The sequence below is a fragment of the Papio anubis genome, chromosome 13, assembly GCF_008728515.1.
Source record: "Papio anubis isolate 15944 chromosome 13, Panubis1.0, whole genome shotgun sequence".
Taxonomy (NCBI): domain Eukaryota; kingdom Metazoa; phylum Chordata; class Mammalia; order Primates; family Cercopithecidae; genus Papio; species Papio anubis.
The window spans coordinates 98,933,504-98,953,356 of record NC_044988.1 but is presented as its reverse complement, the minus strand read 5'-3'; the positions used below and the strand labels follow the sequence as shown (position 1 = coordinate 98,953,356).

The window sequence follows — 19,853 nt, the reverse complement described above, 5'->3', positions numbered from 1 at the left end:
CCTGGCCTCAAGCAATCCTCCCGCCTCAGCCTCTCAAAGTCTTGGGATTACAGGTGTGAACCGCTGCGCCAGGCCGTCTTTATCTTTTTTAAGCAGACACAAGTGGTGCCCGTCCCACCGTGGCAGCCTGCGGGTTGTCATTACTTTTCCAATAGGCACGTTCATGACTGGGGCTCCTGGATGGGAACCAAAAGCCATTTGCTTCGGAGGCAAAGTTTGCGTTAGGCCCAGCTGGGTCTTCCCATCTTTTATTTGCCCAATCCTATTAATAATTAATGGTACCGTAATGAGAATTGCTTTTAATAGAATCTGCTGCCATCACCGCATTCTGTTCCTCGCCAAGGGCTTCCCCCAAAAGGATTCACGCTCACATGGCTGCGTTTCCTGCCACAGGCGCCAGGAAGCCAGGAGCTTCCCCGTCGATGTCCTTCACAGTCCCCTCTGCACCCCTGGGCCCGAGCCCCACTCCCCCATGACCTGGAGGCCCCTCTCACTCTTCCACCACATCCTACCCACCTCCTTGGAGCCCCACTCCTGGTCCCCTGGAGGTTCCCACAGTAGAGTGAGGCTGTCCCAGCTGGCCCAGCCACACATGTGCTGTCATGCCTCGTCTGTCACCCAGACAAACTGGTCCCGCTGGTCAGGGACCAGGCGGGCAGGAAGCTGTTGTGTGTGCAGCCCCGCACCCTCCAGGCAGGGGCTGACATTCCAGACAAAAAAAAAAAAAAGAAAAAGCCCAGGCAGGGCAAGGGCCGGGGAGAGGCGGAGAGGAAAGGGCCTGGCTAGGCCACGATTTGGGGGACCTTGGGAGAATGTCATCCCTGCCCCCAGCCCCAGTTTCTGCATCCACAGAAGAGGGGTGAAGATGGCCCCTACCCTCCAGAAAGAATGTTCCTTTTTTTCTTTTTTCTTTTTTTTTTGAGACAGAGTTTCACTCTTTTTGCCCAGGCTAGAGTGTAATGGTACAATTTCGGCTCACTGCAACCTTGGCCTCCCGGGTTCAAGCGATTGTCCTGCCTCAGCCTCTGGAGTAGCTATTACAGGTGCCCGCCACCACGCTTGGCTAATTTTGTATTGTTACAAACAGGGTTTCACCATGTTGGCCAGGCTAGTCTCGAACTCCTGACCTCGGGTGATCCACCTGCCTCAGCCTCCCAAAGTGCTGGGATTACAGGCATGAGCTACTGTGACTGGCCCCCTCCAGAATGTTCTGAGGAGAAGGGGAGCCAGTGTTGGGGAGGCCAAGAACCCAGGGAAGTTCCTTAATATTCACTCCAAGAAAATGTCTGTGCTATGGCCAGGGTTTTAGCTATTAAAGAGTCCATCAATAAATATAATGTATTGGCAGTGTTCGTGTTATCACAACCTCTGTGTTCCACAATAGTGGATTGGCTGAAATAAGTCTGGGGCATTGCACAGATGGGTACTCAGCCGCCACTGGAAAGGGGGCTCGAAGCCAGCTCCCCAAACCACACTGGGCCTCAGAGCTCCTGGAGATCCTGGGGAAGTGTGGAGTCTGGGGTCTGGGACAGGGCTGTGATTCTGCACGCATGCGCACACACACACACGCACACACACATAAGCACACACATGCACACAGACACATACACACGCACACACATACACACACAAGCGCATATACACACACGCACACACATATACATACACACATGCGTGCATGCACATACACATGCACACACACGTACATACAGACACACGTACACACGCACGTGCACACATACACACGCACATGCACACATACACACATATGCATGCACACATACGCGCACACACACACACGCACGCACATACATATACACACACGTATACACACACGCACACACACACACACGCACGCACACATACATGCGCACTTGCAAACACACGTGCACACACGTACACATGCACACGTCTAACCGGCAGCCAATTCGGGGAGCGTTCTGAGGAACAAGAGGGTCGAGGGCTTGGGGTGACATAGACGTTCACGTTCTGCTGGTGAATGGAAGAATCAGGTTACAAAACAAAATATGTATGGGGGGACCTGTGCGCTAGGGTCCCCTCCTGTGCTCAAAGTACAGCAAGCGAGCACCACACATTTTGCTAAAACGTCTAGGGGCAGCCTGGCATGGTGGCTTACGCCTGTAATCCCAGCGCTTTGGGAGGCTGAGGCGGGTGGATCAGCTGAGGTTAGGAGTTCGAGGCCAGCCTGGGCAAGACGGTGAAACCCCGTCTCTACTAAAAATACAGAAATTAGCTGGGCGTGGCAGCGTGCGCCTGTAATGCCAGCTACTTGGGAGGCTGAGGCAGGAGAATTGCTTGAACCTGGGAGATGGAGGTTGCAGTGAACTGAGATCACGTTACTGCACTCCAGCCTGAGCGACAGAGCGAGACTCCATCTCAAAAAAAAAAAAAAAAAAAAAAAAGAAAAAGAAATCTAGGGACTCGAAGCTCAAATGCTCAACGTGGCGATAGATGGGTGATGAATTACAGATCATTTGAAATTTTCTCTTTGGTTTATCTTAATTTCAAAATTATCCACAATTACATGTATTACTTTTGTAAATGAAGAAAATGTTTATTTGTTGTTTTGTTTTTTTAAAAAAAGAACAAATGTTCTCTTCCTTTCCCTACAACACAATCAGGGTAATATCCAGCTTGAAAAGGCAGGGGAATTCTGAGAGACGAGGAGCAGGGTGGATTCTGGCTTTGCTCCAGAGCCTGTGTGGAGGGCTGTGGACTAGACAGGGTGGCCATGGGGCTGGGGCGGCCTCCTGCAGCCCTCATGTGCCTGATGCCAAGCTAAGCCCTCTGGACCCGGCATCGTCCCACCCAGATCCCCACACTCCACAGATCCCTAAGAGGGGGAGCATCAGCAGAAGGACTGGGATTAGTGCCACTTTGCGGCTGAGGGAACTAGAAGCTCTGGGAGGTGAGTGGCCTGCCCAGGCGGCCCAGCCCCCATTGGGGGAGGGGCGGGAAGTGGAGGAGCAGGGGTGGAGGTGAGGGGCCCACTGGCAGGGATGTCTGTACCAGCCACAAGGAAACTCCTTTCTCTTTGAGGGACTTTTGTTTGGCCACCAGTCAAAGTGACCTCTCCAGAAAGACAGGTGATGAAGAGCTTGGAAAATTAGCTGGAGTGGCCAGGTACACCGATTATACCTGTAATCCTAGCACTTTGGGAGTCCAAGGTGGGCAGATCACAAGGTCAGGAGTTCGAGACCAGCCTGGCCAACATGGTGAAACCCCGTCTCTACTAAAAATACAAAAAATTAGCTGGGCGTGGTGGCATGCACCTGTAATCCCATCTACTCGGGAGGCTGAGGCAGGAGAATCACTTGAACCCAAGAGGCAGAGGTTTCAGTGAGCCGAGATCATGCCATTGCACTTCAGCCTGGGCGACGGAGCAAGATCCCATCTTGAAAAGAAAAAAAAAGCAAAAGAAAATCAGTTGGAGTGTTATGTCCTGGGGAAGACAATAGGGAGCCATGGAGTGTGTTCTGTGACGGTGAGAAGATTCCAGCTGTGGAATCACTGCTTGGAGCAGTGACCATCTAGACACGGGTCAGGAGGTGATTACAACGGGCCAGACTGGGCTGGATAATACAAAGTGACAACGATAGCTAAGATGTATTGAACTCCTGCGATGCCCAAAGATGCGCCAAAGGGTTTTCACTCGGTCCTCACCCCAGCCTCAGGACGCTGTGGCTGTTGTTCTCCCCATTTTGCAGATGTGAGAACCAAGGCTCAGCTGGGATGTGGATGCGGGTCGGTGTGATGTCAGGGCGGGTGTCCTTATCACAATGCTGCGCTGTGGAGAAAGGCGGGTGGGAAGGTGAAGGCACCCGGGGAGGGATGGCCGAGGCATGGGGGCGGGATGAGGGGACTGGGCCATCCTTCCACACTAGAAATCCCCCTCCCAACCAGGCCTGGGGCCAAGCTAAAGGATTCGAGACAAACTAGACACGGACCCCTCCTGGACAGTCTTACGGGGGTGACAGAGCCTTGGGACTTATGGGAGAATTTGGGAGGGGTCGGGGCAGCTCTCTGGAGGAGGGGAAGCCCAGGCTGAGTCCTAAAGAATAAACAGCTGATCCGATGACAACGGGGAGCCTTTCAGGCTCCAGGAACAGCATATGCAGGGTCCCAGAGGCCTGGAAAGTCACTTTGTGTGGCTGGAGCAGAGGTGGGGGTGGAGAGGTGTGAACCTGCAGGAGTGGGCAGGAACCGTGCTCCTGTAGCCTTCAGAGTCGAAGGATAGAGCTGACTCTGTAAGGGGGACTTAGGCCCCTGCAGGGCGGTGAGCTGGGAGAGACACTTCATCACACCCACAGACGCTGTGTGGGGTGCGGCCATCAGGAGCCATGCTGCAGCCCAGGCCTGGGAAGAGCCTGGAGCAGCACTCCAGGGAGGGAAGAGCAGCGAGGGGGTCCCGCACTGGGAGAAGTGGGCAGATGTACCCTTTCTTGTGGAGGACGAGTGGCTGCAGGGTGTGGGAGGGGAGAGAGGTAGAGGAAGCAGGAGGGCTGTGGCCACCTGTGGGTGACAATTCCCAGATGGAGGGTGGAGCTCAGGGGCCCCCTGGCTCTGTGGGGATGTCTGTGGGCAGCACTGGGGGAACGGTTTAGAAAACCAGCCCAAAGTCTGGGTGCGGTGGCTCACACCTGTAATCCCAGCACTTTGGGAGCCTGAGGTAGGTGGATCACTTGAAGTCAGAAGTCTGAGACCCAACATGGTGAAACCCCGTCTCTACTAAAAATACAAAAATTAGCTGGGTGTGGTGGTGCGCGCCTGTAATCCCAGCTACTCGGGAAGTTGAGGCAGGAGAATTGCTTGAACCCAGGAGGTGGAGGGTGCAGTGAGCTGAGATCGTGCCACTGCACTCCAGCCTGGGCGACAGAGCAAGACTCTGTCTCAAACAAAAGAAAAGAAAACCAGCCCAAGGACCCCCACTCTGCAGGTGCCCTGGATGGACCACGCCAGTCCTCGGCCCTCTCACCTGGAGGCTTGGCGCTCCCACCTGGGCCCTGGCCTAGTGTCTGCAACCCTGTCCCCCAACTCCAGGGCTCTGGCTGGAATCCCAGATGGGTGGAGGATGCTGGAGCTGCACCACAAGGCAGCAGTAGAGACAGCGCATCCCGGAATCCTCTTTCCAGCTCCGAGAAGCAGAAACGTCACAGAGGCCATTTTCAGAGGCGGAAACAGGCCTGGTGTCATATGCCCAAGGACACATAGCTGGAGGGTGTGGGGTCCATCTGAAAGACTCAGAGACGGTTCCCAGGGCTGTGTCACTGGTCCAGGCTGGGGAGAAGGGTGGTGGCAGAGTCCCTCCTGACTTCTGCTCTCAGGGAGCCAGCTCTCCCCTGCCTGCCTCTGTTCGGAGACGTCAAACCTGGGGACATGGCCTCCTGGGGGGTGGTGCCAGCGGGGAAATGGAGGGGGAAGCACCCTACAGGGGGTGGTGGCACAAACCAAACTGTGGCATTCACAGGCAGTGCTGTCCGGCTTGCTGGGGAAGGGCCGCACGCAGATAGCCTGCCCTGCACAGTGGCACATGGGTACACACTGTGCCCGGACTCAGTCACACGCAGCAGGCATGGCCAACAACCGCAGCACTGCACACTGGGCCCCACTCAGCCAGGAGCCAGGACCGGGGTACGCACAGACCTTTGTGGCTGATACCTTTAGGCTCAGTGGGCTTGGGTCTCTGTCTCCTAATTTCACTCCCATTACCCAGTTTGCTCCTTACTGAATGTTATGCAGTAGATGCTATTGGCATCCCATTGTACAGACGAGGAGGCTGAGGCCCAGAGAGGATGACATGAGCGGTGCTTGGAATGTGCTGGGCACAGGCCCTGCCTACCCAGTAGATGTCCGGGGAAGACCAGCTACTCTCTTGCAAAGTGTTCTCACACTCAACTGGTGAGACGTGTCTTCACCATCCCCATGGGAGTGAGCGGGAAACCGAGGCTCTCCTGAGGCGGAGGGGACTGGGGCATGGTCACACGGTCAGGCAGCAAGGCCCCCGCTCTGGCCCCCATCCACCTCCCACTCTGCCTGGACAGAAGGGAGTGCCAGGAGGCTGGAGGGAGGAAGCCTTTTCTCAGGGCCCGGAGGGAAGAAGAGAGACGGTTACGTGGTCAGAAGCTCTGGTCACCTGAAGTGGTGCCACTGACCCTGCCTGCTTGGGAAGGTGGCCCTGGATGGCAGATCTGGCCAGTTCCCCTACACACCCTGATGCCTGGGAAGGTGGGAGCCACCGGAGATGAATGCCACTTCATACCTTATCTTTTTGTTTTTTGTTTTTTGAGATGGAGTCTTGCTCTATTGCCCAGGCTGGAGTGCAGTGGCATGATCTCAGCTCACTAAAACCTCCGCCTCCCGGGTTCAAGCAGTTCTCCTGCCTCACCCTCCCAAGTAGATGGGACTACAGGCACACGACCATACCCGACTAATTTTTTGTATTTTAGTAGAGACAGGATTTTGCCGTGTTGCCCAGGTTTGTCTTGAACTCCTGAGCTCAGGCAATCTGCCCGCCTCAGCCTCCCAAAGTGCTGGGATTACAGGTGTAAGCCACCGCGCCCGGCCCCACTTCAAACCTTATCATACCCGCTCACGGTCCTCTGGAAGCTGGACCTGGAGGTTCTAGAACAATGAACAATGCCACCCAAAGTGGAGTGTGCAGAGGAGCCTCAGCACCCCAGCCTCCCAGATCCAGCAGCCCTTACTGCAGATAGGACCCCCTAGCAGCCAAACCAAAACCAGTTCATAAAATCCATTTGGGAAATTGTGTAAACTCCTTTCCTAGATTGGAAACCAACTGTCCACATCTGCAAACGCTCTGAGAAGCCCTGCAGGAAAGAACACTTTTGTTTAATCCTGCCTTTCCCACAATGTATTTAATCACGAACCTCCGTTTTTTCTGTAAAATATGTATTAGCATCTGTGGTGGATTAAACATGGCTACAAATTCCTCCATATCCCCATCATTGAGAGGTAGGGTCTATGCCCCTTGCCTCCAATCTGAGTAGGCTATATGACTGCTTTGATCAGTGGAGGATTGCAGAAGTGACACGAGACAGTTTGCCTCCTGCCTCTTGGAGCCCTGAACTGTAACACAAGAAATCTGGGATACACTAGGGGAGAATATGAGCACCAAGGTGAGGCTGTTTTGGGCACCCAGCCCAGTGGAGCCTTTAGATGACTCCAGCTCCTGCTATTCTGTGACTGCACCCGCAGGAGAGAGTCCAAGCATGAACCGCCTTGCTGAGCCCAGTCAACCCCAGAATCATGAGAGTCCAATACATGATTATTTTGAGCCAATCTGTTTGGGGTGGCTTGTCACATGGCAGCAGGTAACTGCTGCTCGGGATGTGCCTGGAGCACCCTTCTGCCTCCCTTTCCACTTGGCAAGGGAAGATCACAGAAAGTCTCCACTCTTTGAAGCCCTTTTCTAACAACCATGAAGACAGCTACCACCTGGGATCTGCCTGGGCTCACACTTACCAGCTGCATGCATTCAGACAGTGCCAGATACAGTGCCACATGCCTATGGTCCCAGCTGCTTGGGAAGCTGAGGCGGACGAATGGCTTCAGCCCAGAGGTTTGAGGCTGCAGTGAGCTATGATCACACCACGGCACTCCAACCTGGGCGACAGAGCTAGAAAGAGTTCAGACAGGCATTTAGTCCTTTGGGTTTCAGTTTCCTAATCTGTAAAGTGGGGAGAATAATGGTAACTACTGCATGAGGTTGTTGTGCAGATTCAATAAAAGGATAAAGCATACAGCAGGTGCTGAGTCAACGGCGCCCAATATTAGCTGCTCTATGCCTCCAGCAGCACATGGCCTAGTGCAGGGAGTGGGTTGTTTGCACCTCAGCTCCCCCAGGACCAGGCACGCAGCCCCCCGAGAGTGGGTCTCCTGTAGTTTCCTGCTCGCTGCACCCAAACACAGCGTTTGTGACACTGCTGGTGCTCAAGAGAGGTTTGGTGGAAAATAAAACATTCAGATAATTCTGAACTGTTCCACCTGGAAGGCTTCTCAAAAATTAAAGAACTGAGCCCCTGTATTTATGTGTTTATTTTGAGATGGAGTTTCACTTTTGTTGCCCAGGCTAGAGTGCAATGGCGTGATCTCGCCTCACTGCAACCTCTGCCTCCCGGGTTCAAGTGATTCTCCTGCCTCAGCCTCCCGAGTAGCTGGGATTACAGGTGTCCACCACCACGCCGGGCTAATTTTTGTATTTTTAGTGGAGACGGGGTTTCTCCATGTTGGTCAGGCTGTTCTCGAACCCCCAACCTCAGGTGATCTACCTGCCTTCGCCTCCCAAAGTGCTGAGATTACAGGTGTGAGTCACTGCACCTGGCCAGACTCTTTATTTTTGCTGAGGCTCAGGAGGTAAAGGGCCTTACCTAAAGTCACACAGCTAGTTCTGGAGCAGAATCCCTAGCCTCAACTCCTTCCCTGGTGCCTGGTCTGACACGGGGCTCCCTGAGTCTTGGGGCCTGGTCCTCGCTGACCCCTCTAGTCTTTTCTATGCCTTCCCTTACCCTAGAGCTGCCTGAGATCCTCCACAGCCTGATCTCTGGGTCTGTTCTGAGATCCTCGTTACCAACAGTGCAGCTGGACCAAGGGGCCTCCCCTGTGTCTCCGTTCTCTCCTTTCTCCCCAGTACATGCGGTCAGCCAGGGCACGTGAACTGGACACTGTAGTGTGCCACACAGAGGTGCAAGCCACCCTGCCACCCAGAAGGCCTCGTGGAAGCCCCAGCCCAGCAGCAGGGAAAAGTTGGCAGGATGTTGCCAAGTACCCAGGCTGCCAGTGCAGAAGTGGGGGACAGCCTGACCCACAGAGCCCCAGAGAGTTTGGCTCAAACCCTACCCTTCTCACTAGCTGGGGGACCTTGGGTATGTTACCTAAACTCCCAGCCTCACCTTCCCCATCTGTAAAATGGGAGTAAGAACACGTCTACCAGGGGCAGGTAAGACACCGAGAGCCCGGGCACAGAGCCCAGCAGTGGGAATGGGCTGAGGCCGCTGGGTGGACCTGACGGGACAGGGCTGCCCTGGGCGTCTGAATCAACTCCCCTCCTTCAAGACCCGACAGTCCCTCCCCACCACAACTTCCACGCTTTCTTCCTATCAGTTCCTAGGCTGGTTTGGGTTCTGAACACACTTGGGGGCCCTGGGGCTCTAAGGAGGTGGGGCATAGAACCTAGAACCTTTGGGGAGGACCACAAAGTTCTGAAAACATCCTTCTTGCAGAGGGCAGGGCAGGCCTTGGGATGGGGGCCCATAGGCCACACACATGAAATGCCAGTCTATGAAAAGCATGTTTGTCACGGTGAAACCCCGTCTCTACTAAAAAAATACAAAAAACTAGCCGGGCGAGGTGGCGGGGGCCTGTAGTCCCAGCTACTCGGGAGGCTGAGGCAGGAGAATGGTGTGAACCCGGGAGGCGGAGCTTGCAGTGAGCTGAGATCCGGTCACTGCACTCCAGCCTGGGTGACAGAGTGAGACTCCGTCTCAAACACAAAAAAAAAAAAAAAAAAAAGTAAAGCATGTTTGTAGGCCAGGGACGTTGGCTCATGCCTGCAATCCCAGCGCTCTGGGAGGCCAAGGCAGTAGGATGGCTTGAGGCTAGGAGTTTGAGACCAGACTGGGCAACACAGTGAGACCCCTGTTTCTACAAAAAAATTAAAAAGGGTGAGTTTGTTGTTGCACAGGGAAATGTGTCTGTGTGTGTGTGTGTGTGTGTGTGTGATGTGCTTGCCCAGCATAGGGGGCTGGGGACACGGAGTAGTCCTGCAGCTGTCCCCAGCCCTGGGAGAGCTCCGCAGGCCAGGCTTGTTCCCTGCACGGGAGGCAGCCAGAGGATGTGGATTTGAGAGCAGGACTGCAGCAGGACTGGAGCTGGGAGCTTCAAACAGAACCAGCCTGGCAGCAGGCCTGGAGCGGGGCTTAAAGGGGCTGCTGAAATTATAAATAGCCACCTTCCCCGTGACTCCCCAGGCCCTCCTGGAGAGGGCCCTCCCACCAGCCCCTTCATCAGCCTCCACTCCAGCCCCCAGCCCGCTTGGGAGGGAGGCAGGGGCGGGGCTGGGAGGTGTGCTGGTCAGAAGGCTGAGCAGACCTGCCTGTTGGTTACAAACACCTGGTTTTGAGTTGCAGGAAGCATCCAGAGACCCTTCCAGCTGCTGACCCCGCAGACGCTGCCTGAGGACTCCTCCATCACTAACAACCACGCCACCCCAGTTCATGTGTCAGGCCTAGAGAAGGCTTAAGAGGAGGGGCTGGCACGGGTCTAGCCAAGCAACCCCGCATCCATCTGGCCTGTCCTGGACTCAGTTCCCCACCCCAGGAGGAGAGGAGAGGGACTGGGAGGAGCGATTAAAGGGGCATTTTGGGTTCTCCCACCTGAAGCCGGGACCTGTGCAGGGTCAGGCACTGAGCTAGGTGCTGCCAAGGATGGGTTCAGCGCAGGCCCCGCTCAGAAAAAAACGGCCTGGGCGAGGAGATGCTGCCGAGCTCCCCGCCCCATCCCTTCTGTGCCCACCGGCCACTTCCCCTCTCAGCAGCTCCTGTTTCCCATCCGTGAGGTGGAGGGGTGGACAGGCACCACCAGGCCACCAGGAAGGACTGTCAGCCCCGCAGGCAGGTGCTGCCACAGCCCCACTGCGCAGAGGGGACCCTGAGGCTCGGCGCTGTGCAGGGGCTTCCGGGCTTGGGGCCACATGGCCAGGAAGAGGCCGAGCAGGGATTAGAACTCAGCTCTTTCCACACCCTGAGCGCTCAACCCCAGCCGCTCTGGGGGCCTGTGATTGATGGATTGACTCGCCGATTGATTAACTGATTGGCTGATTATCTGCCCGCCCCTCCTCCGGGCCGGCCTCCCAGGGAGCCCCCGCCCGCCCCCACGGCCCGGTCCACGTGCTTCGGAAGCCTCACCCAGCGCCCCCAACCCGCGGCCAGGGCGAGGGGGCGGGGAAGGGGCGGGGCTCAACCCAATCCCCGCCCCGCCCAGCCGACCGGCCGTTGCCAGGGAAACGACCCCTCCCCCCCCACCCAGGAGCCTGCGGGGGCTCTTGCCGCCCCCGGACCCTCTGGCGGGAGCTGGGGTCCTCGGGTGGGAGAGACCGGGGGGCGCGGGGCTAGTGGGAGGACACAGATGGAGAGATGGGCGAGACAGCGAGAGAGAAACCCACGGTGGGGGGAGACTCAAAAATCGCCCCCGTCCCGCCACCAAGAGACAGAGACGCACTCGGGGGAGAGACCGAGGGAGAGACACAGGCCAGAGAGAGGAAGGAGAGGACCTGGGGGAGACAGAGACCGCCCGAGGGGGAAGGGACGGCAGAAGGAAGGCGGGGAGGGGAAGAGGGGCCCGAGTGGGAGCGAGAGAGGAAGGACCTGCGCCCCATGGCCCCAGAGAGGAAAGACCAGGGCCTGCAAGGGGGAGCCGGGAGGGGCAAACTTGTAAAAATAAATATTTATAAATTGAGAGTTTCCCAATTCTTTTTGCATTTCCATAGTAAATTATGTATCTCTTATCTGCTTAGGGAGCCGCCGAGGCAGGGGCGGGGGGGTTCCTTTATGTGCTCCCCTCATTTTCCTCCCCATCCTCCTCCCCTACCCCTTTCCTCACCCCCTCCACCCCACGTCCTCCCTAGCCTCCTCTTCCCCTCTCATCTCCTTTCATCCTCTCCTCCTGCCCCTTCTTCCCTCCTACCCTCTTCTCCCCTTATCCCAGCCCCCTCTTTCCCCTTTACCCCAGCCCCCTCTTCCCCCCTTACCCCAGCCCCCTCTTTCCTTCCTCCTCCGCCCTCTTCTGCCCCCTCTTCCCCCTTTCTTTTCCTCCCCCTTCTCCATCCTCCTAATTCATCCTCTGCCATCCCCCTCCCCCCCTTTCCTCCTCCTGCTTCCCCTCTCCTCCCCCTCCCCAGGTTGGAGCTGGGCACAAGGCAGGCAGGAGGGGCCGCCCCCACCCGGAGGTGCCGCCACCCAGAGGTGACCGGCTCCCCACTCCCAGTACTTTCCCTTCCTTAAATAAGAATAATCACACGAGTCAGCGAGTCTAGGATTTAAAAAACGCTGTTGTCGCTGGCAGTTTGGCACCCCCAACCGGGACCACGGAAATCTTCCTCCAGAGGACTGGGGACGCTGGGGTTGCGGGGAAGGCGGGGCTGAGGAGGAGCAGGAGAGGACTGAAGTCCCAGGAAGGCCTGGCCTGGAGGCTGAGGCCACCTCGGCTTCCCAGGGGGCCTGGACAAGCCCCTCAGCTGGCAGAGTCTCGGTTTCCCCCTCTGTGGGATGGGGCAGGGGTGGACTCCCTGCTCTCTGGGGCCAAACTTGCTCTGTTTGGGCGTCTTTGCCAGAGTTTGGGAGGCTTCCAGACCCCTCTGACAGTCCCCATAGTGCCTCAGATACACAGGAGAAGCGGAGGAAGAAATATACATGTATACATATATATATATATGCAAGGATGCCGCCGGGGTTCCTAAAACTGGTGCGAGGAGATGGGGGAAAGTGTGCTCCATCTCCAGTCATAGCCTGCCAGGTCGAGGGGCCACACCCACTCGCAGTCTGTGGCCTGGCTTCCAGGAGCCTCAGTTTCCTTATCTGCAAACGGGGCCCGGTGAGGCCTCCCTCCCCTTGACTGAGGACCAGGATCCTGGCCCCTGCAAACTGCCACGCCCTGTACATAGGATAGCTTGAGCCCAGGAGGCTGAGGCTATAGAAAGCCGAGATTGTGTCACTGCACTCCAGCCCTGAGTGACACAGGGAGACCCTGTCTCAAAAAAAAAAAAAAAAAAGAATGGCAAGCACCACTGATCAGGTACTGACTGGCACCAGGGGCGGTGCGTGGGGCCTGACAGCTCCTCCTGTCCTCTCCACCCAGCTCCGATCCAGGGCCCTAGGGTTGCCCCATACAGCAGAGGCTCAGAAGGAGGGCTTGCCCCAGGTCAGTGGCCAGACAGCACTGAGCAGAGCTCTGGCCAGGTCTGGCCTGTGCCACAGGGAGGGGCGTCTTCCTACCCTGTGGGAAGGGGGAAAGGTGGGCCTCCTGGCTTAGCGACCTCAGGCCCTGCAGGACCCTCAGAAGCACCTGATATGAGGAGTGTCTTTCTTCTAAGCCAGCGCAGTGAGGAATGCATTGGAAAATGACTCCCCTTACCCCACCCCACCCCCCCGTTTGTCTGCTGCCAGCACCTCTTGTGGCCAGGGGGTTTTCCAACTGTTTCATAGACCCTAGGGGGCATCTGGTGGGGAATGGAGAGGGCCAGATGGGGTCTCACAGCCCCTACCCTGGCATCCTTCTGTATTGATCACTTAGGTCAGATTCATTTCAAGAAGAAAAAAGAATAAGATTGTGATGGGAAGGTGGGTGTGAAATATAGCTTGGACCCCACTGCTGTCAAGACTTAGGAGCGCCTGGGATGAGAACTGTGGCTTCCTGAAGTCCCCCAGCTTCTGTAACTCAGCTCTTCCCAGGCCACCACCCCCAGGGCAAGCAGACAGAACAAAGCAGCGCTGCCAGGCGAGGAGGCCTGGGCATCGAGTTCTGTCTTTCATCCAAGCCCGCCACGTGGGCACTATTGTGCCTGTAGGGTGGATGAGGAAATGGGGGCTCAGAGACCTTAAGTGACTTGCCCAAGGTCACACAGCCAGTATAAGACTCAACTGGGACACTCTCCAGTCTGTCTGATTCCAAAACCCAAGCTTCTGCACCACCTACCCTCCCCTGAGAAAGCCACAGAATCACCCTGACGGTGTCACAGGTTCTTGCCCTTTTCCTACTCTTGTTTCATGTCAAGCTGTCCCCAGGGGTTTCTTCGGGCACCAGGAAGACTCACAAATGCTCAGGAACAGGTCTGAGGAACAACTAAAGGAGGCCACCCTGGTGCCACGCAGGGCAAAGCTGCCCCTGCCGTGGAAACTGCTACACCCTCCACCACTCGCCCCTGCCACCCCTCACTGGGCATGACAGCAACATCTGCCAGTCCCCAGTGGATACTGTCCCAATTTGCCAGAGCCCTGTGCCTCCAAGAGGCCCCAGAGCAGGGCTGCATGGGTTCCAAGTGCCTGTTGTCCTTACAGAAATGTCTACACCTGCGTCCAATTGGGTCCTAGAGCCTCCACCACCACTGCCAGCTGGGTCATGCCCCCTCCCTGAGAAGCAAGGCCAGGCTCTTTCTTCCCTGCAGGCGAAGGTCCTCCCAGGAAGCTCCTGACGTCCCAGGGGTGGACCAACCATCTACATCACCAGAGAGGCCCAGACAAATGGGGCCACCCAGGCCCAAGCTGGGGCCTGCTCTGCTCTTAGAAAAAGTCAATTGTTGCTGATGGGGGGTGGGGGGTGGAGACAGAACCACAAAGCAGACAGAGGCCAACATGGCTTTGTGTGAACTCAACGCACAAACTGGGGTGTCTGGAAGGTAGGGGAGTGGAACCTTGGGGAGTGAATGGAACTTTCTTTGGGAATGGGAGAATCATTAGCACCTGCTTAGCGGGCACCAAGCTCTGCTTTCAACCTGGCAGTGGCGGGAGGGGTGCTGGGGGGCTGTTTGTTTACGCCCTGGGAGGGGAGGGAATGGAGATTTTCAGGCCTTCAGATCCACTCTAGTGACTTACACACCCCCGCCTCCAGCAAGAAAGGGAGAGATTTTCATTGTCAATAGTGGGGATGGGGAGAAATGTGTACACTCTGCATAAAGACGTCTACCTAGACATTAACCAGAGTCATCTCCGGGTGAGGCATGTTGACGACTTTTACCTTCTTTCTTGTAGTTTCCAGTGTTGCTTGAACTCATCAATTTATGGTACAATAAGGGTGTATTGTTTTTTCAGAAACAATAGCGACATTGCCCAACCAAGAAAGAAGAAAGATTTTTTTTTTTTTTTTGAACTGGAGTCTCACTCTGTTGCCCAGGCTGGAGCTCTGTGGCGCAACCTCAGCTCACTGCAACCTCCGCCTCCTGGGTTCAAGCAATTCCCTGCCTCAGCCTCCCGAGTAGCTGGGATTACAGGCGCCTGCCACCACACACCAGGCTAATTTTTGTATTTTTAGTAGAGACGGAGTTTCACCATCTTAGCCAGGCTGGTCTTGAACTCCTGACCTCGTGATCCACCTGCCTCGGTGTTGGGATTACAGGTGTGAGCCACCGTGCCCGGCTGAAGATTTTAAAATCAAGACAAAAATTGTATAAATACCAAGATGCTCTTGCAGAAAGATGAGGCAGATGTGAAAATCACAAAAGAAAAACCGTGCAGGCGGTGGTTGCGCAACCAGAGCAGCCGAGAGCTAGACCCAGTGGAGTCTCCAAGCAGCGGTGAGTTTCTGAAACTTGTGGAGAGCAAGCTCTGGGGGACACAAGTGCCTCTGGGAGACGCCAGTCAAGAAGGGACCCCTGAGGATCACAGCAGGGGGCTGGGATCTCCGAACCCAAGAGGACTCAGACCTGGCTAGGAACTGGGGGGTCACATGCTGCTTGCTGGGCAGCTGGGGGCCAATGACTCACCCTCCCTAGAGCACGGTGCTGTCTGTATACTGGGGATGGCACAGCTACCAGTATTAGTACTGGGATCATAGAGTTCAGACGGGCAGAGCAGCCCCTGTTTCTGCTTCTCCTCCCCAGTGTCCCATCTGAAAACCCCCTGGGACAGAAAACTCACCCTGGTCTCTGGGACTCCAACTTGGGTTCCATCAGTAGCTCTTCTTAAAAGCTTCTCGTGACCGGGAGGCAGCACCTGCCTCCTGGAAAGCCATCAGGTTGCTAAATACATCCACCCTTTGACCAAGCGATTCCATTTTTAGGGATTTATACCACAGACACATTCACACGGCAACAAGGGGAAATGCAGAAAGAAACTCACTGCATCCGTGTTTTTAATATCAGAACTTTGGAAATGCCTTAAACACCCATCCAGGGGAACTGACGATGAACGTGAACAGTGCACAGTGGAAGAGGATTCGGCTGTTAAAAATTCCTTCCTGAGGCTGGGTGTGGTGGCTCACACCTATATAATCCCTGCACTTTGGGAGGCCAAGGCAGGTGGATCACTTGAGGTCAAGAGTTCAAGACCAGCCTGGCCAACATGGCAAAACATGGTATCTACAAAAATAATAATAATAATAATAATAATAATAATAAATATACTTTTAAAAAATTTGTGTGTGTGCATGTGTATATATGTGTGTGTGTAATATATGTGTATATGTATACATATATGTATGTATGTGTATGTATATGTGTATATATATGTTTGTGTGTGTATATATATGTGTATATATACCAAAAAAAATTAGCTGGGGGTGGTGGTGCACGTCTACAATACAAGCTACTTGGGAGGTTGAGGCAGGGGAATCGCTTGAACCCGGGAGGCGGAGGCTGCAGTGAGCTGAGATTGCACCACTGCACTCCAGCCTGGGCAACACAGAGAGACTCTTGTCTCCAAAAAAATAAAAGAACTGCTTGGACACATAGCAGACTTTGCTGGATGCGAAACAAACTGACCATTTGAAGGTGCTCAGATGTGGGGTTCATTTGTTATCGCAGCAGAGGGAGCCCTGCTGACCAATACAGCTGCACACCCAGGCACCGGTGAAGCCTGGCCCAGGACCTGAGGGGACTCTTGGAAAACCACATTCCAGTTCAGGAGATGCTGAGAGACCTTGGCAAGTCCTTTGACTTTCCAGGCCCCTGTTTCCCCATGTGGATGGTGAGGTAAGGTATTTTTTTCTCCTCTGACTAAGGCCTATGCTGCTTAAATCCCAAACCCCAAAGGCTCAAGGAAGACCTGCCAGTCCTAGGGGTGGCTGGGTGCTCACTGCACATTGGCCGCTAGGCAGAGCACCTTGGAGGCATCATGGACCCTCACAGTGGCTCCAGGAGGGAGGTGCCATCACGACCCCATCTCCCCATGAGGAAACTGAGTCTCAGAGAGGCAAGGTTACTTGTCCAGGAACACTAGCATCTGAGATTCTTGACTGCTCTAATGCCAATTACTGTCTGGTATTTTTATTTCTCACAAAAGCAAGTAACTTAAGGCCAGGAGTTGGTTCACACCTGTAATCCCAGCGCTTTGGGAGGCCCAGACAGGAGAATGGCTTGAGGCCAGGAGTTCTAGACCAGCCCGAGCAACATAATGAGACCCTACGTCCACAAACAAGTGAAAAACTAGCTGGATGTGGTAGCTACTCCGGAGGCTGAGGTGGGAGGATTGCTTGAGCCCAGGAGTTCAGGGCTGCAGTGAGCCGCGGTCGTTCTACAACACTTCAGCCTGAGTGACAGAGGGAGACCCTGTCTCGAAAAAGAAAAATGAAAAAAAAAAAAAAAAAAAAAGAAAGCCAACTGTCAATAACATAGGAGAACTGGGAATAAAAAGTTTTTAAAATACACATAAAATGTGCCATCTTAACCATTTTTAAGTGTATAGTTCGGTAGTGTTAAAAACATTCACGCTATTGTGCAACTGTCACCACCATCTACCCAAGGAACTCTTTTCATCCTGTAAAACTTAAACTCTGAACCCGTGAAATACTAACTCCTCCTTCCTGGACATCACCATTCCACTCTCTCTCTACGAATGTGACGTCTTTAGAGCCTCCCATAAGTGGAATCCTATTGTATTTGTCCTTTTGTGACAGGCTATTTTACTTAGCACAATGTCTTCAAGGTTCATCCATGTTACAGCGTGTGTCAGACTTTCCTTTTTATGGCTAAATAATATTCCATTGTACGTACGTATCAAACTTTGTTTATTCCCGCATTCAAGGACACTTGAGTTGCTTCCACCTTCTGGCTATTGTGAGTGATGTTGCTATGAAGATGGGAGCATGAATATGTCTTCGAGGCCTTGCTTTCAATGCATTTGGGTACATACCCAGAAGTGGAAACGCTAGATCATATGGTAATTCTATTTTTACTTTTTTTGAGGAACTGCCATGCTGTTTTCCACGGCGGCTGCACCATTTTCATTCCCATAACAATGCTCGAGAGATCCAGTTTATCTATCTCCTCCCCACCAGCCCTTGTTCTTTCTGGTTCCTGATGGTAGCCATGCTCATGGGTGGAGGGGACATCTCGTCCAGGTTTCCATCTGCATTTCCCTAATGATTAATGAGGGGATAAGAGCTTTTTCTTTTCTCTTTTCTTTTTCTTTTTCTTTTTTTTTTTTTTTTTTTTTTGAGACAGAGTCTTACTGTGTCTCCCAGGCTGGAGTGCAGTGGCACAATCTTGGTTCACTGCAACCTCCGCCTCCCAGGTTCAAGCGATTCTCCTGCCTCAGCCTCCCGAGTAGTGGGATTACAGATGCCTGCCACCACACCTGACTAGTTTTTGTATTTTGGGTAGAGATAGGGTTTCACCCTGTTGACCAGGCTGGTCTTGAACTCCTGATCTCAAGTGATCTGCCTGCCTTAGCCTCCCAAAGTGCTGGAATTACAGTCATGAGCCACCTCGCCCGGCCTGATAAGGGTTTTTTCAAAGCCGCTGGTGGGTCTACAGCAGCGCAGTCACCTGGTTCTGCTTCCGCAGGAGGAAATGAAGAAATGAAGGTCCCAGTGCCACCCTCCTCCCGGGGATGTTGTGGGAGTCCTCGACCCCCAAACAAGCTAGTGTGGCTGCGGCTGTGGCGTGACCTGTGCCCCAGTGAACACACTGGGGGCCCAACTTCTCCGGAACCTCAGCCTCCGCTGATGTTGCAACCTCTACTTCCCCTGCTGGGCCTCAGCAGGAACTGAGCTGGGCTTTTCCAGCTCCAGCCAACCCTGTGACCTGCAATCCCACCCAGCCTGGAACTCAGAGCGGAGAGGAGTCAGCACCACAGGGAGGCAGGTGACAGGGTCGTCTGCACGTCCCTCAGCTTCCGCATCCAGACAAAGGACAGCTCTGTGTACAGTGTGTACAGGACATGCAGGACGAGCGTGTGGACTGTGTGGCCAGACAGATGCGGTCTGAGTCCCATTTCTGCCATTCGCCAGTGGTGTGACCTGGATAAGTCACTTCAGCTCCCCAGCCCTCACTTCGATCTGTGAAATGGTGCTTGGCACGTGGTAAGTATTCAGTGCCTCCTACGATTATCAACACCATCCTTCTCCTCATCACCATCAATATCCACCAGGATGACCAGGTCACGCCTGTGTCCAACCATCCATGGCTCCCACTGCTTGCCAGAGAGAGACCATCACACTCTCATGGCTGCTGGCCACCGCCCGGACTGACCTCTGCCCACATCGCCATCCTCCTCTCCCTGTCGCTCATCACATTCGGGGCTGCCCTCCTGTCCCTCAAACTCAAAGTTCTCCCTCCAGCCACGAGGCCTTTGCATATGCTGTTCCCCGCCTGGAATGTGCTTCCCCGACCCCATCCTGCTCCCCCGCTTCATCAGCTACCTCCTAAAAGGCCTCTGAACTGTGAAATTATTGGAAGATTGTCGGTCTCCCTATGTTGCTCTGTGAGGCCAGGATCACGCCTGCTTTGCTTCCCACTAAAGACAAGGTTGGTCCAGGTGCCCCCCAAATATTAGCCAAATGGAATTATTCCTTCCCAGAAAAACCCTGGTTTTGGAAACTCAGGTTCCTTCCACAAAAACAAGCTATTCCCCACATAACTAAATAAGCTTTAACTTTCATACCTTTGGAAGGCTTTTTTCCCCTTCATTAAATGAACCAACCTGAGAAAGCCCTCAGCTACATCCTGTGTCCTCATTTTTCAGCTCAGACAAACATGGTCACTGAACTTGGAGTGGCTGCTCCCAACGCCTGCTGCACCTCCTCCCAGACCAGCCTCTGGCTGCCCCTTCCTCAGGACTCAAGGGAGGTTTCGGGCTGCTCTCTGGGTGACCCCTTGCTTGGGAATA

The 19,853-nt window shown here is 54.5% G+C and overlaps 1 long non-coding RNA gene across 1 annotated transcript; it reads right to left on the bottom strand.

Annotated features, from left to right (window-relative positions):
• Window positions 1-3,612: 3,612 nt before the first annotated feature.
• LOC103878095 lies at window positions 3,613-8,128 on the bottom strand. The gene is made up of 2 exons (XR_002517429.2): window positions 7,504-8,128; window positions 3,613-3,808 (listed from the first exon to the last, which is right to left on the bottom strand). It is a non-coding gene; the product is annotated as an uncharacterized LOC103878095 (long non-coding RNA).
• Between the last annotated feature and the right edge of the window lie 11,725 nt (window positions 8,129-19,853).